We start from the raw sequence: 12658 nt of genomic DNA on the forward strand, positions 1-12658 counted from the left end.
TTTAAGTGTCAGTGTCTGTATCCAAAGATAATGAGAACCATAAATTCTTCATATCCCACAACATTATTGCAGTGAAAATACACCATGGCTTTTAAGGTGCTCAAATGCCATCCTGAAAAAAAATACCCAATAAAGAAAAGTAGTAAGAGAGTGTAAAAAAAATTGATAGAACTATGTCATGTAAACAAAACACTCCAAGTTAAGAGAACTGACTGTGAGCACAAGAAAAATGGCATGTAGTCATTGCCAATATCTTCAGTATCTATTCTCAATCATCCGCAGTTAATTTTACATTTAAAAAAATGGAAGTCAGATGTTTAGCACAAACCAGTTACCTACTACTGCAAATCTAGTTGCCTGCCAGTTATCTTCCCTTCCTTAAACAGTTCCTGAATTATAAATGTGCCAGTCATTTGGGTATGGAGAAAAAAAATCACTCAGGGAACTGTTAAGAATAGCAATGACTGTGAATAACCCCACAGATGCAATTTGAGAGCACATTTTTACAAATAGAAATTGCTTTAGCTTTCACCTCCAGAATGAAAAGTCACTGCCCCAACCTCTCACTAATAAGACCAGTTTTGGGCATCTCCAATGAAGCTGCCATTTCTGGTCATTTAAATGATGGGGACACCTGTCCCCTCAAGTGCTAAACTGGGACTACAACTCATCTCGTAGACACTATGCATGTGTTATCAACCTTGTCAGTTATTCACCTGGCCTGGTTTCAAAAGAGTGACCTAAAAGTGAAAGGTTCCTCCCAGCCATACAAACTAACCCTATAAATTATAGGTCCAACTTCAGTACAAAGCTATTTTCTAACATGAGTTGGGGTACAGGAGCTACAAGAATATTGTAACTAGACAAGTTTGCAACACTGGAAGACTTTAATTAAATGTTTTCACCACCTTCCTAAGTAGTGCCAAGGGGCAGAGTTTTGCAAGGCAAACTTTTCTTGGAGATGGACAACTATTTTTGCAGTTTACTTTCTTTAATCAAATATAAACAAATTATTGAAAAAAGCTGGTCACGAGCAGCATCCAAGTAACACCCTCTTTGTTAAGCTTTCATCCAAGGCCACAAGTTGCTGACCTGCAGCCCCTATGGATAATTTATTCTAGCTAGAATGAGTAACAAGGAAAAAATCCCTTGCTGTTTGCAATGATCTTACCCCTCCACCTTCCCTCCTACTTCAGTAAAAATATGCATCACATAATTTACAGTTATACATTAATTTTCTGATGACTATTTTCTGTGCCTTCTATGTGAAGAAAGAGCATATTCACATATATTCGTATCTCCTGGTGACCCTTGTTAGAACAGAATTTATATCTCAGATTTTTAAAAATTATCTACCATAATTCAATGCATTAAAATGCTCAAGGTACAAGATCAGCACTACAGAATGATAAATAAATGGCATCCTCTGTGAAGTTCTGAAATTACTATCAGATTTCTGAGTTACACTGCCTTCATATTAAATTGTTTTCTATAATGTGTGTAAGATGGAACAGTACAAATTGAAAGTTTTAAACCTCTGCTTTTTGTCAATGGCTTCTATTTTCAGATGTTGATATTGTATTTACAGCACAAAAAGTTGAATGCAGCAATTGAAATGTTATACTATATTTTATAAAAGCTGTAGTGGACTCTCTTATCATCCATGCAATAAAGACTGCAACTTTGAACCAACACATGCCCGAAAAGCATCATTCTTTCATGCACTCACTCTCTTTTTCTCTCCAAGTTTTTATATACAGACCTCAGATGAACGAAAAAATCAAGATAACTCTGATACTCCTGAAAACATTCGCAATTAACGGTATAGTGACCTAATCGCATTCTGGTGCTTTCTGGATCACTTTTGGACAAAGTAATATTTGAGAGGCCTCGATATAAATACTAGTTAGCAACAACAGCTACAGTTAGTGAAGACCTTTGGATCCAACCATTTAGAAGTTCAAAAGCACAAGGAAAGAAAAATGTATTTATCACATCAAAGGATCAAAGTAAAAGCTGAATGATTTACAGAGTCAAAAGTGATTCACTCATTTCTATACGGTTCAGAAATAGTTAATTCTGTGGCACCGTGTGCCATGCTCTGCATTACAAGAATATCAACAGTGAGCAAAGGAACTCAGTAGAAATGGCAATAGATCTGAAAGGAACTTTTTCAGCAATATAAAAACTTCTAAGAGCCAATTTTCACATTGCTTGGTTTTTTTTTTGGTTTTTTTTTTTTTCCCTCTCCCTCTATTCTCTCTTTCCAACTTTACGAACGGTCAATTCTTTGCTAATTAGGAAACAAAAGTATAATTTCTTATTATTGCCTCTCCCTGGTGAGATGTAAGAATGGAACATAGGTAATCCAAAAAATATCACAACTACTGTGGCAGATCTGCAAGTGACAAATCTGCAGGTGTGCCTTCAAGGTCCTTTATCTTGCTTGAGGCTTTCTCTTAAGCATGTTAAGCAATGAACATGCATTACCACTGCAATATCGGAGCCAAATTAGCCTTCTTACGTGACTGTACTTCCCATTCTCCATTCAAGACTCCATTCCTTCTCCCATCAACTGTGTCCCAGAGTCCTCATCCTGGTTTCCTAAGAGTTCCTGAACTATCACATGTAGCGATGGTTAACATTTTTGTTTTAGCAAATACATATTTAAATGACTAAATCGATTTAGGATGAGATGAAAGAAACATTCACACATCCATGTAGTGAGGAAGGAACTAAAGTCATGCCCTCTGGAAATAGAAGGATTAATTAAAGTAGGCTAATCCAGGATTTAGTTGGCTGGATTTTCAAATGTCTTTCCCTTGCTTTCTCTGTTGATTTACTTCACCATGCTATCTTTACCCACTAATTACATACCACATTGCCAGGTAAGTAAATCCATTATAAATTGGCCAATATCACCAACCCAAGTGGGATATAAGTAAGTTCATATTTAAAGCACTTTCATAAGTATAGAAATGCATCTTCCTTTTTTATATATATATATATATATATATAATTAAAAGGTTTTAAAACTTTTGAATTGCACATACACCAGTACATGCATCTTTGTATTTCTCTGACATCAACAAATGATGAGGAAAAGAAGTCACAGTCAGAACCTGAGATGTTTACGCAGTAAATAATGTCTTTGCATTGTTATGTAGCAGATTTGAATACCAACAAAACTAGTTTCACATTAATTTGCATATTAATTCTCAACCATAAAAGCATCTCTCTAACGCATATGCCAAACATTCCCCAAAACATTCAAAATATCCTGTACCTCAGAAGACTTCCTGAAAAATTTCAGAGTTCCTAAATTCTTTTTACTGATATTCTCATAAAAGCAGATTAAAAATACTAAGACATTACTCAGGTTCTTTGGATAGCTTGATTCTAAATGGATACAGAATTTAACTAACTAACATGTTTTCAATGGCTTAGCTAAGACAGGTAAATAACAAACAAATGAGGTTGTAAATTGCTGAAAGCATAAACTGGTTTAGACACTACAATTCTGTGATAAGCAAGATGTTCTGTCAATTAAGCACACAGCTTTTTGTTTACAGCATGTCTGTCCTTTGCAGGAATCATGTTCATACCTGTGCTCAGGTATGGAATTGAAGGCTGTAGGCAAAAGAAAAGCAAGCAACCTTCAGCCACTTGTATGGTGTTTTAGTTGCCTTCCAATATTAATGCCAAATGGATGATATGCGCATTGTACGTAACATATACATCGCAAGTAATTCTAGCTGTACACATTGCACTACAAACTGTAACTGATTTAGCATTAAAAAGTGGTAACTAGGTGAATGGGATTACTGCTTTTTTTTTTTTTTTTTTTAATTATCTCAACATCAGCCTCCACAAGATTGGAATTAAATAATCTTTAAGTCTCTTCCAATCCGAATTATTCTATGATTCAATATGGTCTGCAGCCAAAGATCGCTGAACCAGAAAACAAGAGGGATCATAAGTCTACAAAAGAGTAGAGTCAAGGGTGGACAGCTGCTCCCTCAATGAAAACATGTGGTAGAACCACACCCTGAAATACAGTTGGAAATCAATTTTGATTACAGATATTTTCTGTAGGCTAAAGAAACCCATCCAGGTAAAATAATCCCAGAACTCCACAACTATTTCTTTAATTTTTATTTGCACTTAATGCAGCTGGTACCCATTTTCTTCTAGCCTCATACACCAGAATGTGATATCTTAAGTCTCACAGCAGTGAAAAGTGACACCGCTGTCAAGATTAAACATAAAACTGAGTTTAAAAAAAGAAATCACTTAATGCTAGACGGTTAGGCCTTTCTGTGAGTACCAAAATAGCAGACTGATTTTCAGAGGTTCCTCTTGATGTCATTGGAAATGCCTGGGTGTTCAACACCTATAAAAATACGAGTGTTTCCTTAGACACTTAAGGAATAAGCACAGAAGCTAATTTTAGTTTAGGGTAGCCACTTCCCACAGGCTCCTGCTATGGTAGCAGAAAGGAACAAGCTTTTATAGGAGGCAGCTCAGAGCAGAATCCATGTACTCTGCATTAGGTTCAGTTAGTTGTTATCAAAGCAAGGGGTGGCCAGACTGATTTGGCATCGAATTGCAAATTGAAGGGATTCTGTCAGTTAAGAGCAGTTGGGGAGAAAGCTTTTGACATGAACAGAACATCTCATTCACATCAAGTAAAAGAAACACTCAGCACTTTTCAACTGTAAAACCAACACACAGATAATGCAACCACTATTTTGGAGCATGAATGGACATTTAAGGTCCAAATATAAAAACAAACACTATTAGCCACTTAACGAGTAGTTCCTCTGAACCTGTCCTCTGAAGAATAGAACATGTTTCTACAAGATACTACCTCAAGTAAGTGCTTTCAGTGAAATAGAACACTATTTCAAATTCTTCTGCCTTTATCTCTGCTGATGCTCTGTTTCAGTATTTACAATAATGAGGAAAACCATTACTGCATTAACACCTATCCTGTAACCCTCACACATCATTAGTTTGAGGATTACTGGCACCATGTTATCACAATTTGCTTTAAAGAGGTACTTGTACAACCAGGGCAAAGAGCTACAGCAGAATATGTACAGAAACAGTAACAGAGAGTGGTCATTACATTGTATTTGCTGGTTAAATGATGCGGAAAGAGGCAACTTCTACCTTTAAATAGATGTCTCATTTTATTAGGTGGAATAAAGAGCACTGTGTAGCACCTGTATAGATTTACAATCGGCTTTATGCTTCAGCCTTTCAACACAGGGCACACCCAGCAAATCCAGCAGCATTACAAGAACAAAGGTTAAATTTTTTAACAAAGCTTTTCAATGAAATCAAGTTTATCAAACACTTGAAGATTTGGAAATCACCCTGAACTACTAAGAGTGAAATTTCATCTAGGAGGAAATGAAGTACTAGACGTGAATACATTTTCCTTCTGGTATTAGCTGAGATAAGCAGTGCATAGCCATAAAATATTTCTAAAGCACTACCTATGTAAAAGATAGTACTTACATACTACTTAATGAAAAGTAAATACTACCTATATAGAATTTACTTGTATAGTATTTACTATCTATATAGTAGTCACTTTTCATAACTAAAGAAAATCCAGTTGCTATACCTCATTTAAATTAAACATCATTTAATGTGTCTGAATTTGTGCAATCGTGACTAAATTTATTTTAGGCATTTAGTATCTGATTTTTTCCATTGTAGTGATGAATCCCTTTTGTCTTATTTGTAGGAGGATGAACACACTGGAGTAAGATGTTGAATTGTGTTGTCTCACCAGCAAAAGAAGTCAATATTCAGCCCGCAGAACTATGTTAGTTTGATTTAGAAACTGGTGATGTAATCAGGATATTTTCTTATTGGGATCCACTAATTTACAGAACACATCCGAGCCCCATTTTGCTTAAACAGGGCTAAAAATTTTACTAGTCTGGACTCATTTAATGCAGTCTCAGCTTCCAAACAAACCTCCCATACCTATCCACTCAGCTCTTAGCTCTTCAATAACCCAAACACAGACCCAGAGCAAAAGACACAGACCTTCTCTCAAGAGATTATAGCAAAGTCCACTGCTTAAAACACAGCTTTTCTCTAGCTCTTAAGCACCTTCACTGCAGCTTATGGAAACCCACTTAGATCCATACTTTCTTCCAATCCTTATTGTCTTACTAATTGGATAGGTCTATCTGCGAACATTTTGCTATGTGAGTTTCAGAGAAAGCTGTACAGCCTATCTGTGAGCACAGGTAGGAAGGCAGTGGCCCTTTCTTCTGGGTTCAAAATGGTTCTTGAGAGAGTTGAGGTTGTTCAGCATATCGAAGGCTCTAGAGAGAACTTAATAGAGGCCTTCAAGTATTTAAAAGGAGCCTATAAAAAAGATAGAGAGACATTCTTAATCAGTGTGTAACAATATGACAAGCAGTAGTGAAGGTGGCAGATTTAGATTACACGTTATGAAGAAATTCTTTACACTGAGGTTGGTAAGGCTTACAGTTTTGTTACAGGCAGATCGTTGGGAGCTGGTAGAAATTAACAGCTGGACTGGAACTGTAGGAATTACCCATTTGACAGCACTACCAAAAGCATATAGAGCTTACATTGCAGAATGTAACATGGACAGGAAAAAGAAAAAAAAAATAAAAATATGTCAGTTTGTCACTGATAAAGAAAAACTTCATTCAACCTCCATAATTATTTCTCATTAAGTGAATTTCATAATAGCTTTGTTTGAATTTTCCTTCATATACAAACACCACAGTATTCAGAGTTCTCTCAGTTGAACACCTCATTGATAGCTTCCAAGACTGGATATGAGGCACACTGACAGAATATCATCATTCTACTATCCTTTCAGCATGTTCTTCCCAAACACCATTCCTGGTAAATAACATCAGCAAGAGGAACTTAACATGTTACTATTTCAATGAGTGCTAATCTCTAGGAGACCGATCATACAGAGTAAGCCTTAAACACATCCCATATTTCTCTAGAGTTCAGCTACCAACATGGAACCAGCTCTCCATGGAATCAGAGACACTGCAACTACACGTTCTTCTGTTTCATCAGCATCTAATATAATCACAGTATATGCTGAAAAAATGAGACAAACCAGTAGCAAAATGGAATCTGTCCATTGACTACCAAGTTCTATGGCCTCCTACATGGGGTCATCTACCACCAAGAAGGTCACTTAAAGAGCACCCAGGGCTTAAAAGGAAACAACACATGCTTTACGTGTGTATGTTCTTAACATTACAGCTTTTGGCATTTGCTTTTTTAAAAACAAATTATTTATGAACCCGGAGAACCATTTGGCTTTGGAATGCTAAAAACGTAATGTTACCAAAAGGCACAATCTCTGCATCTACAATGTCATATAACATTTGGAATCACATTGCGCTTCTATGGAATGCAGGTACAATGCTGAATGGTTATTAAGAAAAAATAAAATAAGTTTAAAAAGGTGAAATGATTTGCTTTTCTAACCTCTATTAGCTATACAAAACCTTGCACTTAACCCACAGAAATTCCAAGACACTTGCATCAAACTAATCTCCATACAATATCATTCTGCCTTCAACACTGGTACATGGTAGGCTTGCTTCCTTACTAATGAAATCTCTTTCTGAAATTAGTTCTGGAGCTACACATAGAACACCAATCTTCCTAAGAAATACCCAATAATAGAAAGCAGTAGGAATAAGTAACGAGAGGCTGGTACTTTGATAGAAAGGAGTGCACCATTTCCCTCCCTCGCAATCCTACATTCACTTCTGGTTATAGATCCCTGTGCATAAGAAGTGTCACTTCACTGAAAAACCTCAAGAGATGAGAACAGCTGGACTGTTTGCGTGCTGTGAGATCTTAACTCCAAGGCTCCTAATTCAAGAAAGTAATTTTCCAGTCTGAGAAAAGCAATCGGAACACTTAACAACTGACTAATTCCATAGAACATCACAAAGAGAGCAGGATCCTGGCCGGAATGCGCTGTACACATTGTAGATATAGCCATATTCTCCATAACGATTATTTCAGTCCAGAGCCTATAAATCCACAGATTCTACAGCACTGAATCTTCCTGGTGGCATCCAGCCTCTCCTGCCAATGCTTTTCTGCCTTACACTTCTTTTTCATTCATTCAAGTGTGGCCATTTCTCTCCTGTTCCTGGTTTGAGGAATGTAGCTGTTCACTTCTACAAGCTTATCTGTCTTCTCATTCACGAGTAGACTTTTTCCAAGAAAAGGTTTCTGATAAGAAACTGATTTAGATTCCATTCACAGAAGACCACACAGAGTTCAGAGTGAATCCAGGATGCTGACTGTAACTCTATTTATAGACACTGAAGTCAGACTGAACACAAGGTCAATCTCTCTTTCAGGCTGCAATCAACCTCTTTAATCTGCTCAACATTATTAAGTTCCACCAACACATGGAAAAGGAGCATTTCGTCCATAATACACAGTTCTGGTAGCATCTTCCAAAGAATTTGCCAAAGTTGTTGCTTTATTTATTCATTTGACGTGCAAGGACAACAGGAGTTGTATTAGCAATGAAACAAGGTAATGCAGGTAAGTCCTTATAGGTCACCCTAAAAATGTAATCTTACAGGAAAGACAACATTTACCATAGTGAAGCTTTCCTGAAGTCAGTCGTCACTCATGCACAGCATTCAGTGCCACTAAGATTTGTATCCACAGAGTGCAAAGTTAAGCTAAATAAATACAAGTCATTGTCTTGTTTATTCTAAGACCATTAAAACAGTCAGAAATTGCATTTACATACACTCACAGAATGGTGGAGGTCGGAAGTCACCCAGTCCAACCCCCCATCCTCAGTCAGGGTCATCTTTTAGCACATAGCACAGGATCATACCCAGATGGCTTTAGAATATCTCCAGAGAAGGAAACTCTACAACCTCGCTATCACTCTCATCATATTCAGGTGGAACTTCCTGTGTTTTAGTTTGTGCCTGATGCCTCTTATCTTGTTGCTGGGCCCCACTGAAGAGTCTGGCCCCATATTCTTGACACTTAAGATATTTGAATACATTGGTAAGATCCTCTCTCAGTCTTTCTGTCTCCAGCTTTCTCAGCCTTTCCTCTTAAGACAGATGCTCCAGTCCCCTAATCATCTTCATAGCCCTCCACTGGAATCTCTTCTGTACTGTGGAGCCCAAAACTGGACACAGCACTGCAGATGTGGCCTCAACAGTGCTGAGAAGAGAGGGAGAATCACCTCCCTCAGCCTGCTGGCAACACTTTCCCTCCTGCACTCCACAGTACCACTTGCCTTCTTGGTGCCAACACCTACATTAAAACTCTTCTGCATCAACAAAGTGCTGGTATTAGGACCATAACGCAAACTGGAATATGAACATTCCTCTATATTAATATCAGTAAGGCCAGGAACATTTTTCCAGTTCTTTCTTTACATACATTAGTGCATTAGTGCAACAGTGTCAGAAAGATGCATTAACATCTGGAAGAAACATGTATGAAATGTGAATGTGGAGCCAACTAAGTCCTTTACAATACAACTGTCCTGAAGAAGGAATCACACCTGTTTCATGATCTTCAGATCTTTTCTCTGCCCTGAAGGTTTAACGCTTCTTTAAAAAACAAATAAAAAGTATTTTATGTCAAAGCTTAAAAAAGTACACTCCTATAATAAATTATTTATAACAACAGTTATCTAAAAAATAAAATGTATGCAGTAGACCATTTTTATTGCCTGTTACTTAGGGCACGGTGATGTTTCCATTTAGTAGGAGTATAAGCTTCATTGCAGGTGTCTGCATGGAAGCTCCTAAGTCAGGAAGGCTTTTTCTATATGAGTTTACAGTAGATGACCTTCAAGAACACCCCTTCACCTTCTTAGACTTGTCAAGTATTCTTTTAAGGTCAACACTGTCAGAACAGCAACTGGGAGTTCAAACATGCTTTTTTTGTCCTGTTTTTAGCCAGCAGAAAAACTGAAGTCTAAGGAGGTTAAGGAGTCAAGAAGAATATCCCAGCTCTTCTGGCCAGTTGGACTCTGCTTCCTGATTTCTATGTAGCACTGAAGAAACAAATGGCCACTGTCACAGACCTTTCAACTGTTGTTTAAGCACACATGGACAATCAAACTCTATTGGGTCAAGCAGCAAAATTCTGAAGTTTCCAATCTAATCATTTCCGTCTGCACATTTAAAAGACACCAAGGTTGTAGTTCTCTAATACCTACTGAATACAGCGTATCTGTCCCGAATACAATGTAGACAAACCAACAGCAAAGACAAAACTGTCTGTTTAAAGTTGCTGTTTGAAGTTTCCAACCATATGATCCTGTTTAAGTTCCTACCAGTAGCAGCTAATACAACCAACAGTCAAATTGCTGTTGTTTCTTGATTTGACACAAGCTAAATATTACCCTAACCGAAACACATAAATTGGTGTTCATATTCAGAGAGTCACAGCTAAGCTACTACTGAGACTCCCTTCGTATAACATTATATTTATTCCAACACCTGCAGCCACCAAGGAGACTGGATAACAGCAGACCATAATACTCTATGAACTATGGTTATAATTAGGCGTCACAGCCATTGTAATCCTATGGACGTCATCATGTGTTACCAGCATCTGTTGACAGATCTCATACCAGGCATATCACTCAAATGGCAAGTCTGGAGAGGGCAGCCCACAATAGAAACAATGGTATTTATTTCTGGTTTGTTCCAAGACTGTCTAATAGAAAATATATGCCGCCAACTGCCAGGGCTTCACTGAGATCATTTTTCTATATTATATTACCAGTTTGAACAAAGATTTGTGCCCATGTATCTGCAGTCTTCAAAAAATTCAGACTCCTTTCCGAGACAAGGAATGAGGACCACCCTCTTAAATTTTATTTTAATGTGATATTATTTAAATATTAAAAACAAGTACTGGGAATATACAACTCAAAGTAGCCAAGGTACTGCCTCTCTACCCTATGGCAGTAAGCTTTCATTTGTGAATATAGAAACCAGACTTTCTGCTGAAGCATTATTAGTTTGGAGGAATGGAAACAAACTTGCTATGGTGCCTCACATCAACTACTCTCTGTTCTTCTATAACAGCCAAGAGATTTACTGCAAACATAAGAAAGCCTACAGAACCCGAATCCTCTTTATTACTTATCTGCATTCTAGGAAAATTATGTTAGAGTTATGATTACCTACTAACCAGTCCATTATTTCTTCATTTTGAAAACAAGGTGTTCTTTGAAATGTTGGGCAATTTAATCTTCATCAGATGTAACCACAGCCTGTTACAGCTGAGCAGTTTCTAATCATTAACACCTAAATCCCTGACATTCTCATTGCAGAACATGAAAGGATACTTCACCATATACAAAGCAAGAAACCAAAATGAGTGTCAGCATTACCACTGGTATATAATAACTGGTTAGGAGTTGCAGCTGCTGAATTTCACACACTATAGTTGTACAACAGGATCTGAACAGATATCAGAGTAGGAAAATGAACAAAATAATGTAAAACTCACAGTGAGCAGAAATGTACAAGTGAAAACGAGGTGAAAATATCAGCTCTATTAATTACCATGGAAAAGCAAACACGTAAGCCCTTAGAGTTCTAACAGCCCATACTTTGACAGTCACATAGAAGCCGTGTCTATAACAGTGGGTCAGACTCTGCCTTCAGATACAATATTTGCAACTCTTTTTTCTTAATTTGATACAGCCCAAAAATTAACCTAATCAAAGTCCACATAACTTCTTGTAGTTGCTCACCTATAGCAAACAGTATATACAGCCCTATAGTTTAACGCTCCATTTCTCTCCCTTTTTCTCCTTCCAGTAACCAGTAGATAACCTTGTAATCCTAGAACTGCCAGCTGCAATTTCAACATCACTTTCAACACTAGGAAGCAACAAACTCTTTACAGTATCTCTCATCCCTCTCTTCCACATGCAGCTTAATACCCAGTGTTCTGAAATTAGATATTTCTTCTCTCATATTTTAAAGGCATCGCAGGGGCAGCATTTACTAAAGCACTGAACTGCTAGCAAGACTGTTGGTAGGGTTACAATAACTCAGAAGTCACAGAATCATTAAAGTTGGAAAAGACCACAAGAATCATCCAGCCCAGCCACCAACCTTCCCCTACCATGCCCACTGACCTTCCTACAGCGGGCATTCCTGTCCTTCACAGTCACATTCACACGGCTCCTGAACAGATGAGAACATACAACCTGTGTCTATGCTCAGAAATGGAGTATAAGTAGTATTTGGTGACACAATTGCTTTCCTAAACCTGAAAGCTGAGAAGTGTTTCCTCTACAATAACATATTTCAAGGAGCTTACAGACTTGTTTTTTCAGCCAGACACAGAATGGCACGTGGGAACGTAACTCATTCAATAATTTTCCAAACCTACTCTAAATATATATCAAGGCAACATCTCTTCTTTCTAAAACCTATGAAGTGAAGTTAAAAAAAAAAATAATAATAACTGAATCACTATTAGCAACACACAAATGTAGAGGTACTGACAGAACATTCCTGGTAAAATACAAAAACACACACCTGACTCTCATTAATTACTATTGTCTTACACAGACCTCACTTAAGAATACAAAAAGTGAGTG

At 37.4% G+C, this 12658-nt stretch overlaps 1 protein-coding gene across 2 annotated transcripts in view; it reads right to left on the reverse strand.

The window, feature by feature from the left end:
- The window catches only part of ACTN2 (actinin alpha 2), a 58880-nt gene that overhangs the window by 45643 nt on the left and 579 nt on the right, over nucleotides 1-12658 (reverse strand). The gene's annotated exons all lie outside the window — the stretch shown is intronic.

The sequence above is a fragment of the Coturnix japonica genome, chromosome 3 (assembly GCF_001577835.2).
Source record: "Coturnix japonica isolate 7356 chromosome 3, Coturnix japonica 2.1, whole genome shotgun sequence".
NCBI classification, from domain to species: domain Eukaryota; kingdom Metazoa; phylum Chordata; class Aves; order Galliformes; family Phasianidae; genus Coturnix; species Coturnix japonica.